This window comes from Carlito syrichta, unplaced genomic scaffold, assembly GCF_000164805.1.
Source record: "Carlito syrichta isolate Samal-C Ts95f unplaced genomic scaffold, Tarsius_syrichta-2.0.1 Scaffold290461, whole genome shotgun sequence".
NCBI classification, from domain to species: Eukaryota; Metazoa; Chordata; class Mammalia; order Primates; family Tarsiidae; genus Carlito; species Carlito syrichta.
The window spans coordinates 97,016-110,274 of NW_007234557.1; positions in this window are offsets into that span (position 1 = coordinate 97,016).

A 13,259-nucleotide genomic window follows, 5' to 3' on the forward strand; every position below is an offset into this window, starting at 1 on the left:
ATGTATGTAAAGTGGGATTAGAATCTGTAAAGTGCTTAGAACATTGACTGGCACCCAGTAAGCTATGTAAAGGATTGCTTTTATCACCATAAAGCACCATATTGTCATAAGATCCCATGACTTGAAGCATGGGGCAGAGAAGAGCACATGGTGCTTTTTGGAGTTTGATGTAGAGTGATGGTTAAGTTCTGAATATGTAAACTAAATTCTGTTCTTTTTTTAACTAAAGAATAAAAGTTTTAAGATGGGCGTGTAACATGGCTAGCGCTGTGGATTTAACAATGAACCACAGTAAGAGGGATGGCAAGGGGAGTTGTTTTATAATAAACCCGTTAGCACCTGCACATCCAGTTGGTCTTTTTTAGAACATTTGAAGAGGCTCCATACTTTCCAGTGAAGCAGTTGATGTTCACATTATTATTGTTGTTGTTATTGTTATTCTGAGTTGGAGTCTCACTCTCTTGCCAAGACTGGAGTGCAGTGGCACACTCACGGCCACCCCAGCATCAACCTGCTGGGCTCTGGCAATCCTTCTGCCGGAGCCTTCCAAGTAACTGGAACTACAGGTGTGCACTACAACACCCAGCTAATTTTTGATTTATTGTAGAGATGAGGTCTCGCCAAGTTGCCCGGGCTGGTCTCGAACTCACGGGCTCAGGCAGTCCATTTGCCTCGGCCTTCCAAAGTGTTGGGATTACAGGCTGAACCACTGAACCCGGCCCAAATTATTTTTGAAACTCAGAATCAGCATCAACCTGAACCACCCAAAGAACATCAGTCTTATTTCTGAATAGTTTTTTTGGAAATCACATTGGTCTGCTCACCCATTTTACATTTGTCCAAATAGGTGCTTAAAGTCTAAAAGGCGTTGTAGGAAGGAATGTATGAGAAATACTTGAAGCAAGAATATTGTTCACCTTGTGTAACTCAAGCATCTACAGTGCTGTTTAAAGGACACCTTCATTTCATCGTCACAACCACCCTATAAACCCCATTCCATGTTGAAACACCTTCAAGGAGCCCAGAGGCGCCTACTCTTTACACTGGTTTGTTGCTGTTTCGGGCGTGGTTGGAATAAGATGTACGAATTCTTTGACAGGGATCACACTCGTGGTAATGCACAGAACACACTTGCCTGCGTTCTAATTGCAATGCTCCAGATTTGCATGAGATTTTATATTCTCTGAGGTGCTGCCTGCATTTTTTCCCCTGCTGTCACAGTCGAGTCAAGCTGCATTTATACATACTCAGTCTAGGCAGTGGCTCTTATGTAAAGCAGTTGGTCTCCAGCACGTATGAGAACAGCATTTCATCCCCTTAAGCTCATTCTCAGTTCATTAGAGTGCATGCGTTTGATAATCAAGTTACCTTTTCTTGGCTAAAACATAGTGATTATGTATTTTTTACATTTGGCCCTGTTGGCACCTGATTCTCTGTCTTCCCACTGTGGAAATCAGATCTAGAGCAGACTGTAGTCTGCTGTTCATGAGGTTGAGTCTGCAGGCACCGCAATGGCCAAAGGGTCACTCTAAATGTGGGTATGATGATGTTTTATCTTGATTGCTTGGTTGCAGTGCACCTGAAGAGCACATGTCTGGTTTATACGGAAGCCCCTGCCTGGGAGTTCTCACATTTCAGGAACCACCAATAAGTATCTGTGACCCACTGGTCACCACACTATGTTTTCAACTGATGGCTTCACCGACCTGGTTTCAGGGAATAGCCCTGTCTGTGTGTGTCTTTGGTTATCCACACAGCGAGAACTTGATTTTGTTGCCTGCAGTCTACACCAAGGGCTCAGAGCTGAGTCCTTATGGTTGAACCTCTTCATTGTCACCACTTTCTGTCACATCCAGATTCTTGAGAGATTTCTATCTCCAGATGTAAACCTCCTTTCCCGTCATCCTCTCCATCTCTGATTCTTTCCTTTTGTGCCCACCTTTATGAAAAACCCTCCTGTCTTAAGTCTTGCTCGTGGTTCTGCTTCCTATCTAGCGCCATTCATGTTTTGCTATTTTTCCCCTTTGTGAAAACGTCTCCTATGCTGGTGGTTTCCTTTTTACCAGACTTTTGGGTTTTCTTTTAGATTTTCTGCCCAAAGCCTGCTTTCTTAGGATTTCATATCCCCTCACTTGCAAGAACCTTCTTCATTCTCAGTTCCCTGGCTTCAACTTTTGAGTTTAACACGTTAACTCCCTCCCTCAAATTTACCTTTGTTTCTGTGACCCTGTTCCTCGCTCCTTTTCCATTGTGAATTCTGTTGACTGACCCAAACTCACTCAAGCCTCACTGTGGTGCTGTCTGGACCAGCCTTTGGAGTGAGCTCAGCAGTTCTCATGGCTGTTTCTGTGAACTGTTGATTACTTCTGTCCTGATTTGTAGACCTAATTATTTCGTTAATGCCATTCAGACTACCTGGGACTCATTTTCATTTAAAGTTTTTATCATCATCCAAGCCAACACATCACAATAACTTCTCCCCATAAACCTCCCAATCTAACTTGTCATTCTTCAACATGCCTCTCACAGGGTCTGAAATCAGCTTGGGCAATGGCTCTTATGTAAATCATAGACCCCTGAGTATGGCGTTTTGCACAGAAGTTTAACCTGCTGTGAATAAAATCAGATTTCAGTTCTCCCTACTTCAAAATCTAACAATTTACAGAACTTTGAAGAAACCTGAATTTATTCATTTTGGGCAAAATACCTCTGGTTCAGAATATTTGTTTATGTCTTCTAAATAATTGCAGGAGATCTTGGGTTTGCTATTTTAATTCTAATGGTTGCAAACTTGAAATGTGATTCCTAGCAGCATATTTTAATCAGGTTTGTTTATTAAAAAACTTTCTTCTGTTGTGTGAGGTTTTATCTGGTGATTATTTAAAATTGTTATTTGGCTGTCTTTTGGAACTATATAATGAAAGTGGGATGATCCTTACAGTTCTTGTGCAGCTTTGATAAATGTTTCTGCTCTTTGAGTATCTGGAAATCACAGTTTTTTAAGTTTGGTAAACCCAAGATGTAAACGAACACTTTTCTTCCTTGGTTATTTTCATCAGTGTGACATACTGCGCAAACTGGTCTGTCCTGTCAAATGCATCTTATTTGCAAATTAATTAAAGCTGATCTTGAAAGTGTTTGTGTGCAACCTGAGATGTTTCCTAAAGTACCAATGCATGTGACTGCTTGGTCTTAATGATGAGAAGTACAAGGGAATCTCAAATAGTAAGCAAAAAGAAAAAGGAAAGAAGGAAATTTGGTCAGAATTTCCTCCTGGAAATTATCTAGAAGTTCACATATTTTCTACATTTTAAAAATGTAGACATTTCAAATAAGTAAATGGTGTTTTATAATAAAGGCGATTTCAGACAAGTTTTACATGTGCTGTTGGCTCGTTGGCTTTTCGCTTAATGGTCGTACAGACACTCCCACACACATTAAGAGTAAGTAAAGATCCCTCTCCCACTCAGATATTGAGAGTTTGGTTCCCAATAGTTGCATAGACTGTCTAAGCAAACAGAGCTGGATATTAGGGCAGTAAGGGCTCTAGCATTTTTATGTCTTCTCTATAATGCTTGGCATTTTTATGTCTTCTCTATAATATTCAGTATTAAACGTCGGAATAATCCAAAGCCTAAAAAGAAATGCCAAATGGAATTTGTGTGTTAAGGTCGTGGATTTTTTTTCCCCCCCTTTTCAAAATGTTTATAATGTGCTTATATTTTATAATGAAAGCAATAAATGCAAATGCTAAATTTCTCTGAGCCTCTTACAGTGAATACAGTAATCACAATGGTTGTGGACAGCTTGTCTGTAGCCCAAAAAGAAAATGAGACTTTTTTTTTGAGTCGGAGTCTCACTCTGTCGCCCAGACTGGAGTGCAGTGGCCACTGCCAGCCACTGCAGCCTCGACCTGCTGGGCTCCAGCGATCCTTCCGCCTCAGCCTTCCGAGTAGCCGGAATTACAGGCATGTGCTACCACGCCCGGCTGATTTTTTTGATTTATTGTAGAGATGAGGTCTCGCCAAGTTGCCCAGGCAGATCTCGAACCCGCAGGCTCAGGCAATCCACTCACCTCAGCCTCCCAAAGCGTGGGATTACAGGCTGAGCCACCGAGCCCGGCTAATGAGCCTATTTTTAATCTTGGATGTATGGTCACTACATATTCAAAGAAAATCAAGATAGATTAATAACAAAACCCTAGAAAGTGTTTTTCCTTGCAGGGAACCAAGCTTCCTCTGCTGTTTGTAAGGTCACGAGTTTCCTCTCTGTTGCATGTTCACTGCGGCCACTCCCAGCTCACCCTCTTGTCTCGGGCCTTATACCCACGAGAGTTCAAGCCTGCTCCGTCTGGTCCTCCACGGGCACCTAGGTTAACATTGGTGTTCTACCTCTGTCCTCCAGGGCTTTACCCTGTCTCACCCCTTCTGTGCTTCCCTTCAGCCTCCCTGGCCAGCCTCATCCCCATCCTTTACCTGGCCACGCTTGTCCAGGAGCAGGTCTTGGCAGTAATCCCCTCTGCTCAAATCTCAGTTTCCTCTACTGTTAGTCAGCCTTCCCTAGCTGCTGACCTCATGGAGAGTATCACACACCTGCTTTGTGGTCCTCACGCCCTATTGGAAATTACCTGTCACCCCTTGTGAAGTATTTATAACTAGCAAGAATTGTGTATAAGACCCCAGCTCAACAAGTCTTAAAACAGTACCCAGCACATATGGTAGGTGCTTAATAGTATGAATTCTATTATCACAACCACACAGTGAAGTAGGTATATCCCCATTTTGCAAATAAGGAAATTGAATACACAGGTTAAGTAACTTGCCAAAGATCATTTCACTATTAAGTGACAGAGCTGGGATTTTGGCACACATTTGTCTGCGTCCAGAGCTTTCATGTGATTATGCTGCTTCCCTCATCTGTAGCAGTTCTTCCTCCTGGTCACCCTTCCCCGAAAACCCAGGTGAAAACACGATTGGATTGCCATGCCTTGGGTTCAAAGACACAGATCTGGCTGGGTACTGCACCTTGAAGTTTCTCTCAAGAGTGAAAAGTTGGAATGGCCTGGTTGTACATAACAGCTCAGCCAGGACACATGTACCAAAACAAAAATTAAGGATACTGGAAACCAAGTATGTAGGAGTCATAGATGGGTTACGTGAAATTCCTTAGGTGAGCTCTACAGAGGGAAATGAAACCACAGGGAAAGATCACAGCTGTAGCTTCTTCAAAAATGAGAACTTGGCTCAGCCTATAATCCCGCGCCTTTGGGAGGCTGAGGTGAGTGAATTGCCTGAGCCCGTGGGTTCGAGACCCGCCTGGGCAACTTGGCAAGCCCTCATCTCTACAATAAATCAAAAATCAGCTGGGCATGGTAGCACACGCCTGTAGTTCCAGCTACTCGGAAGGCTGAGGTGGAAGGATCGCCAGAGCCCAGCAGGTTGAGGTTGCGGTGGCCGGGAGTGGCCACTGCACTCCAGTCTGGGCGACAGAGTGAGACTCCAACTCAAAAAAAAAAAAAAAATGAGAACTTGGTTCCTAGATTGCGAGTGAGTGGTAGCCTTAAACATTTTCTCCTTAGATGCACTATGACAAGCATATAACCAAATTACACCAAGCAGAAACAACTAAATAACCTATCACAGGCACACACAAGCTGTCCACTGGCTGTAACAACACCCTAAGAAAAGAGACCAAAGGAAAACTATTTGTAGAAGTTCAAGCCCCCTTCAAGAAATGCCTCAAGTCTGGAGACTAGTTGGACATTAGGAATTTGTAAAATTATATAAGGGAATAATTAGTTCCTTGCATCTGTGTTTTGATTTCATAATTTGATACTGGTAGTCTCCCAGTGATGGGAAAACATCTTAAAGCCTCTGGGGTTCCCAGGCTCCAGAGGCTGGTTTGACGGGTGTGTTGCTGCCCCCTCCTGCCCATGGACGGTACAGCAGTGACTGAACAACCCATTACCGGGGTGGCCCGGTAGTATTGTCAGAAAATCCTGCTTTTGCTGAGACATCAGTGAAAGAATCTTGGGTTTTCAACAGTTATTTGAGTGGTTTGTGTTAGTAGACCAAAAGATGAATGTTGTGAGACAGCTGTATGGGCCACTTGTGACTGGCTGACCACTCTCAAGATGTGCTCCCTAGATTGATCTTGTCATCCCAAAGAAACAATCTCTGAGGACAGACCACGCCAGCCATCCCTCTGCTTGCGTCCATCATGTTCCTACATACATGCATGCATGACGACTTCAGTAAACAAGTCGAATATTCTCACTGGGCATAGTTGTTGAGTTAGCCCTTGTTTGAATCAAGGGTCACCCACTTAGTGGCTAGATAACCTTGGGCAAGTCACCCAACTTGTCTCAGCCTCTTTATCTGTAAAATGGGAATGATAACGGCTAGCGTTATTAGTTAATCCAGTAAGTAATTATAAAGTCCTTGCTAAAGTTCTTGCTACGCAAGTGTTTTTGTTGACTTTTTGAAGATATGCACGTAAATAAATAAATAAATAAAAAGGCTGATCCCAGTGCCTGGTCCAGAGTAGTCTTGTAATTTTCACTACTAGGGATGTTTATTTTCGCACGTAAACAGTGTTCATTTGTCAGCCAACTAAAGACCATTATCAGCAACCCTTTCTCCCAAACTGTGGACTTCCGTTTGAAAGGTGTTGGCTTCCGTCTTTTCCTCTACTTAATGATAGAGTTGGAAAGAGTCTTGAGAGCATCCACTCTGGTTCTCTACATAATGCAGGACTCTTCTATGATCCGTTGTAGTCATACCTTCGCCTGGCCATGTGGCCTGTCTTGTCTTTGGACAGCTCACCTATTAGTTCCTTCTTGTACTTGTCAGTGTCCTAGTTCTGGTCTTCAGATCTTAGGAGAAAAGATCTGCCTTCTCTCCCTTGTCATGGACCTTCAAATACTTGAAGAGCGCAGTTACTTCCTTTGTCAAAAACATGTTATCCAGGATAAGGTAAAATACAGTCACAAGCACCTCAACCTATGCGGGTCTTCAAAAAAAAAAAAAAAAAACCTCAAAGTAATTTCGTTCTCCAGGAAACACTGCCTCTACTAAGATGATAGGAATTTCCTGGCTACTTGAAACCTTACATATTTTATTGAATTCAATAAATTAAGGGGGCCAGATGCTGCCTCCAAAACCCATTACTTCAACAATTAGTTCTTGCTTGTAAGCAGCATTCGCAAATTGAATTGCCCATGAGATTGGGGCAAGGGGGTTAGGCTTACCTTAACATGCAGAGTTCAGGGTGCTGTCCCCAGAGAATCTAACGGGGTCTGAGCAGAGGCCCAAGAATCTGCTTTTTAACAAGCACCTCAGGTTCTCCCACAACCATATGCAAACTTCCTGGGGGACCTGGGGCTTACACCCATGAAGTCCCTAACTAGCCATGTGACAAGACGCCACAAGACACTGCCAGGTGGAGAGCCAGCTCCTGAATGAGTCTTTTCCTTGTGCAGAAACTGGGTGGCATCCCTTGCCGCTTCCTGTTGGTTGTCACCCACATGTGTGATGGCTGAGAGGCCGACTGAAATGGGGCGGCGGTGTCCCCTCATTTAATGATCTATTCGAGATAGGTTCTGCTGTCACCATTTTATAGCTGAGAAGTTGAGGCGTAGAACTGAAAAGCAGCCAGCCCCGGGTCACCCAGCTAGCAAGAGAAAGAGCCCGGCTGTGCTTGCCGGCTGCATCTGGATCTCTCCAGGGAGCATTCACCCCAACCAGGCTCCTCAGGTCTCAGGGTGGGGACTGGACGCTTCCTTCCCCAACCCTCTTTCTCCTCCAGTGTTTTCTAGCTCGCTTGGTGCCGTCACGTTCATGAGAAACCCCCTTTTTGCCTGCCCCCTCCATCCTGCCTCTCAGCTACCTCCTAAGTCCAGATCTGCAGCCCCATCCCATGCAGCCTCCTCAAGAATGTGTGACAGGCCCTTGGCCCCGCACGTGGGTGCACACTTGAGTCCTGTGCCCGTATGCTGGCTGTCAGAGCTCTGCCCCCTCCGATCTGCCAGTCTGGTCCCCTGCCAGCCCACCTCCCCGAGCCGCTGCAGTGGCCATTGTCAAATGTCATTTTGATCCTGCCACTCTCCCTGATGGAAACCTTCCCACGGTCCCCACAGCCGGCAGGACGAAGGCCAGAGCCTCCACCGGTTGCCTCTGCCTTCCCGTTGAGCCTGCCCTCTTGCTAGTCCACCTCTGAACTTCAACTCTAGCAGAGCTGCTGGCTCCCTGCACATAGCACACCGCCGCCACCTCCAGCTCAGGCTGCCCTCTCCCTAGATGGAAGTGCTGGACACCCTGTCTCCAATGAAGCCCCCAGTTTAGGGGCAGCCTTTAATTTCACTTATACAAAAGTTGCAAAATAGTACAAAGAAATTCCCTGTCCCCTTCACCTTCACACAGGTCATTGTTAGCATTTTGCCACACACATATTTTCACATGTGCACATACCCACCATGTGTGGATGTTTTTCTGAGCTGCTTGAGAGTCAGTTTTAGACACATCATGCCCCTTTACCCCTAAATACACCAGTGTGGATCTCCTAAGAACAAACACATTCTCTCACCAAATTACAGTGATCAAAATCAGGAAGCGTAATATTTATGTGATATTTTCTAAGCTGTGGTCAGTAATGTCCGTAACAGCAATGTTTTTCCTGATTGGGGATCACGCGTTACGTTTAGTTGCCATGTCTCCTTAGTCTCCCTTCTGGAACACCCCTTCTGTCAGCGTCTCTCACAACACTGGCGTTTTTAATCGTGCAGGCTGGTTGTTTCTCAGAATGTCCCTCTTGAGAGTTTGCGTGACGTTCCCTGGGATTAGATGCAGAGTCTGCCTTTTTGTCTGGAGCAGCCCTAGAGTGATGCCGTGCCCTCAGTGCTGCATCTCAGGGGCCACATGCTGCTGCTGGGTCATCCCGTTATTGGTGATATGGACATGGAGGACTTGGGAAAGGTGGGGTCTTTATTTTTTCCCACCCCCATCCCCTGCCAGGTACCCACAGTTAGTGGGTGTCTGTCCCCTGACCTAAGCCCATCCGCAGGAAGCAGGTGGCGTCCCTTGAGCTGTGGTGGCGTGTTCCACTGCCCCATGCCTCCACAGATCCCATGGGAGCCAGGAGCATATCTTGCTCACCGTGGCAGCCTGGCTCCTGCTCCAGGCCTGACACACAGTTGGCACTTGATGAATATTCGCTGAGTGAATGAGAGAGTGAGTGAGGGTATTCGGGAGCTGATCCTGTTACTCATCTCTTGATGAGTTCTGACTGTTTTCACTACTCATGAAGCATGGCTGCATTTTGGGGTTCTTTTTATGCCAGATCCTCGCTGAAAGCATGAAAGTCTGACTAAATCCCGAGAAAGGCATGGCTTTTGTTCCTCCTTTTGGGACTCACAGGATGGACCAATTTTAGACACTTTGAGCCCCGTCCTAGATTTTTCCATTTCTTCACGGGAGGTGGGAAGGGAGTGGGGAGTCTCCGGGTCGCGGATTGTGTGGAGTATTTGGACTTGACCAAGCAGCATCGAGTCTCTGACACCCAGGCGGGCCCTCTGCCCACTGCCCTGTCCAGCCACATGATTCACGGCCAGCGGGGAGGTGCCTCGTGGACGACCCGAGGCCTCTCAGGGCATCACTCTCTCCCTTTGCTCTTTCAGGCGCAGGAGGAGAGAGACACACTGACGGCCTCGGACCGTGCCTGACGCTCTGCCCGGTCATGTCTCCAGGTGCGAGGGCAGTGCCCGCTGCCCGGCTGCTTCGGGTCCCCTGGCCGCACGCTTCCTGGAGACCCGCCGTCTTTTCTGCACTGTTCTGCTGTTTGTGAAGCTTAGAGCAGCTCCGGCCCACTCAACTGGGTCCTCCTCCGGATGACTCTGGGAAGGCACCGCCGGGCATAGCTGTGTCTCTAGGGCTTTGTGGCTGATGAGTAACAGCTGTTGTGCGTTGTTTCTGGGCCGAGTTCCCGGGGAGCCAGGCCTGCTTTGCCAGCTGGTGGGATGGAATCTGTGGGTTCCCGCCAGTGAGTGCTCCCCGGCAGAAGGCGCCTTGAGTTCTGCCTGCTCTGCCCCCACTGCGTGGTCAGGGGACAGAGGGCTTTGTGTGCAGGGAGCCAGCCAACCCCTGTGGCGAGGTGGTGAGGGTGTGCACCTTAGCAGCTTCCAATCCATCTTAGGGATGTGTCCGAAGACGAGTGTCCTTGGGAGGGCGTGGGGAGATGCTGCAGGAAGCGTTGGCAGCTGTGGCCATCACAGGCCTGAGTTGGAGAAGAGCTTGGTGCCCACGCTGAAAAGCCCTTCATGTGGCACGAGCTAGCCTTAGAGACCCGGGGGCTCCTCCCGCCAGGACTCCCTGAAGCCTGGCTTCTGTGTCTGTGTGGATGCCCGGGATGGGCTCCCAGGCTCTTGTCTCGTGCTGGTGTGGATTGAGTTGAATGCACTGAATTGAACTGGACTAAAATAAATGGAATCGAAAGGCTACAAATAAGTATAACTCTTGCCGAGTGCCAGGCCCTGGAAAGTCAAAGATGGCACGGCAGGCCTGTCCTCACACCGGCCTGGCCCATAACCCACTCTGGCATGGCGGACCTGCAGCAAGAACTGACAGGGCTGGCAGGGTGGGGCGGGAAGGGGGGATGAGAGGCTTCGGGAGGGGCTGACCTCGAGCCGAACCTTTGAGAAGAGAGTGGGAATTTCGGGAAAAGGAGATAGTGGCAAGGAGGTTAAGGGGAAGCAAGGTGTGGTGGGGCTGAGGCATGTTGTCTTTGAGGAAAGGCAGAGAGACAGCGACAGGGATGTCACCCTTCATCTGAGAAGACACAGCCTTGCACATGGGTGTACACAGTCACGTGGGACAATGTGCATCACATGTACGGCCTTTGAGCCACACCTGCAGAATCACCGGCTACACAGAAGCCCCCTTACCTACTAAATCAGAGTCCCAGGGAGCTGGCTCAGGGTCTTACATTTAAAAACAAACACGTAGCCGGGCTCGGTGGCTCAGCCTGTAATCCTGCGCCTTTGGGAGGCTGAGGTGAGTGGATTGCCTGAGCCCGCGGGTTCGAGACCTGCCTGGCCAACTTGGCGTAGACCTCATCTCTACAATAAATCAAAAAATCAGCCGGGTGTGGTAGCGCACGCCTGTAGTTCCAGCTACTTGGAAGGCTGAGGCGGAAGGATCGCTGGAGCCCAGTGGGTCGAGGCTGCGGTGGCCGGGAGCGGCCACTGCACTCCAGTCTGGGCAACAGAGTGAGACTCCAACTCAAAAAAAACAACAAAAAACAAACACGTAGGCTGGGTGTGGTGGCTCACACCTATAATCCCAACACTTTGGAAAGTTGAGGTGAGAGGATTGCCTGAGCCTACGGGTTCAAGACCAACCCAGGCAACTTGGCGAGATCTCATCTCTACAATAAATCAAAAAATTAGCTGGGCATGGTGGCGTGCACCTGTAGTTTCAGCTACTTGGAAGACTGAGGGGGAAGGATCACCTGAGCCCAAGAGGTCAAGGCTGCAGTAGCAGTGAGCATGCCACTATACTCCAGCCTAGGCGACAGAGTGAGACTCCAACTCAAAACAAACATGTGAATCCACACCCACTGTGTGTGTTGAGGGGAGCGCGGGAATCCCCATCAGGTCACAGGGACACTCAGTGACTTGCAGGTGGGGGCCAGGCCCCATCCTGCGGAGAAGGAGTCATTGTCACACGCCATCCACAGCAGTGTGACTCGTGCACGTTCGACTGCTGGGCTCCAGCTGAGACTCTGAGTCCCGGGGCTGGAGCAGGGCCTGGGATTTGCTTTGCTGATAAACTCCTGATGGGCTGTGCTGATGCTGCTGATCCAGGGGGTTCTGAGCAGGAGGCTGATGTGAAGGAGGCCTTGAGGAACCTGGCCAGACTGAAGGACGCCTCCAGTGGCTCTTCCGAGACTCAGAGGAGCCAGGACAGTCACAGTATGCGAAGCACTTTGACTAAAGCAGTCAAGCCTGTCTCGTCTGTGTGCCCAACCCAGGTTTCATATCCTTTGTGCCAGTGGTGTCGTGCTCTGGACGTGTGACCAATGCGCAGAGCCCAGCCTGACAGTGGATGAGTGTGGACCCTACTGCCCAGCCATCCCTGTTCGGGTCCCTTGCCCAGGGTTATGATACCGTCAGGCAGTCCTGCAGCGGCCCACGGCTCAGGGGCTGCCCAGAAGCATTTCTAGGCATCCATGCAAGGCCTAGATTCCTGCAGCCAGAAATGGTTCCAGTTCCCCAGGGTCACAGATGAGATTCCCTGATGTCCCTTGGAAGAGCTGTGCCTGCTGTCTCCCTTGGGGCCTGGTCACCATCTCCTCTGGGGCTGCTTATTTATTAGCAGTCTATGTGGGTTAGAAATAAGGCCACACTCGAAGTGACAAGTGTGTTCTTTGTGACATCCCATTTCCCATTTCCCACCCGCAAGAAGCCAGCACTGTGCTTGGGCACAGCCAGACCAGTTTCTAAATCCCATCTTTGCAGATCTGTGTCCTGAGCCTACTCGTGGTACCAACCACGAACCATGGAACCGGCCAGCGTCCAGTCAAGAGAAGAAACCACGCGTTAATTTCCATGGGGAAATTTGACTAAGTGTCATGAGGGGTTGGCTCATAAGAAGCAAAGAGAACTCAATAGTCTGGAAAGAGCAGCGAGGAGCAGCCACTCTCAGGTCGAGACAGCCCCCCCTCAAGAGAGCACTGCCGAGACTTGCGGAGTGGCCAAGTTGCTGTGGGTGCCACAGCTGTGAGACTTGCCGGAAATCCAGTCTGGGGCACCAGGGTAAGCTGTCCTGTAAGGGGATGTGCCTTCCTAGAGGAACCCAGCCACAAACCACTTACGCCTGCACTGGAGGACCCGTGTGCACAGCAGGACTCAGCCGAGTGGGCACGCAGGGCCAGGAGGAAGACCTTGCCTCTCGCCATGTCCTGCCACCACTCTCTCTGACAAAACTTGCCGTGGTGCCAGCCAGCAAAGGAAAAACATCTAAAGGGGCCGGATCCATTTTCACAGAGCGGGCAGTGAAGGAGGACCTCGGGGCTGCGTGGCACGTGCACAATTCCAAAGGCTGTCTGGTTCCTGACCGAAGACTGCAGGGTGTGAGAGTCTGGCAAACCTATGATTTCATCAGAGCAACAGGGAATTGGAAGGGGCCTCAGTCCAGTCCCTTACCAGACAGATGCCAGTGCTTTGGTCAAGGCCACATGGCCAGGCAGGGTCATAGGGGTGGGGG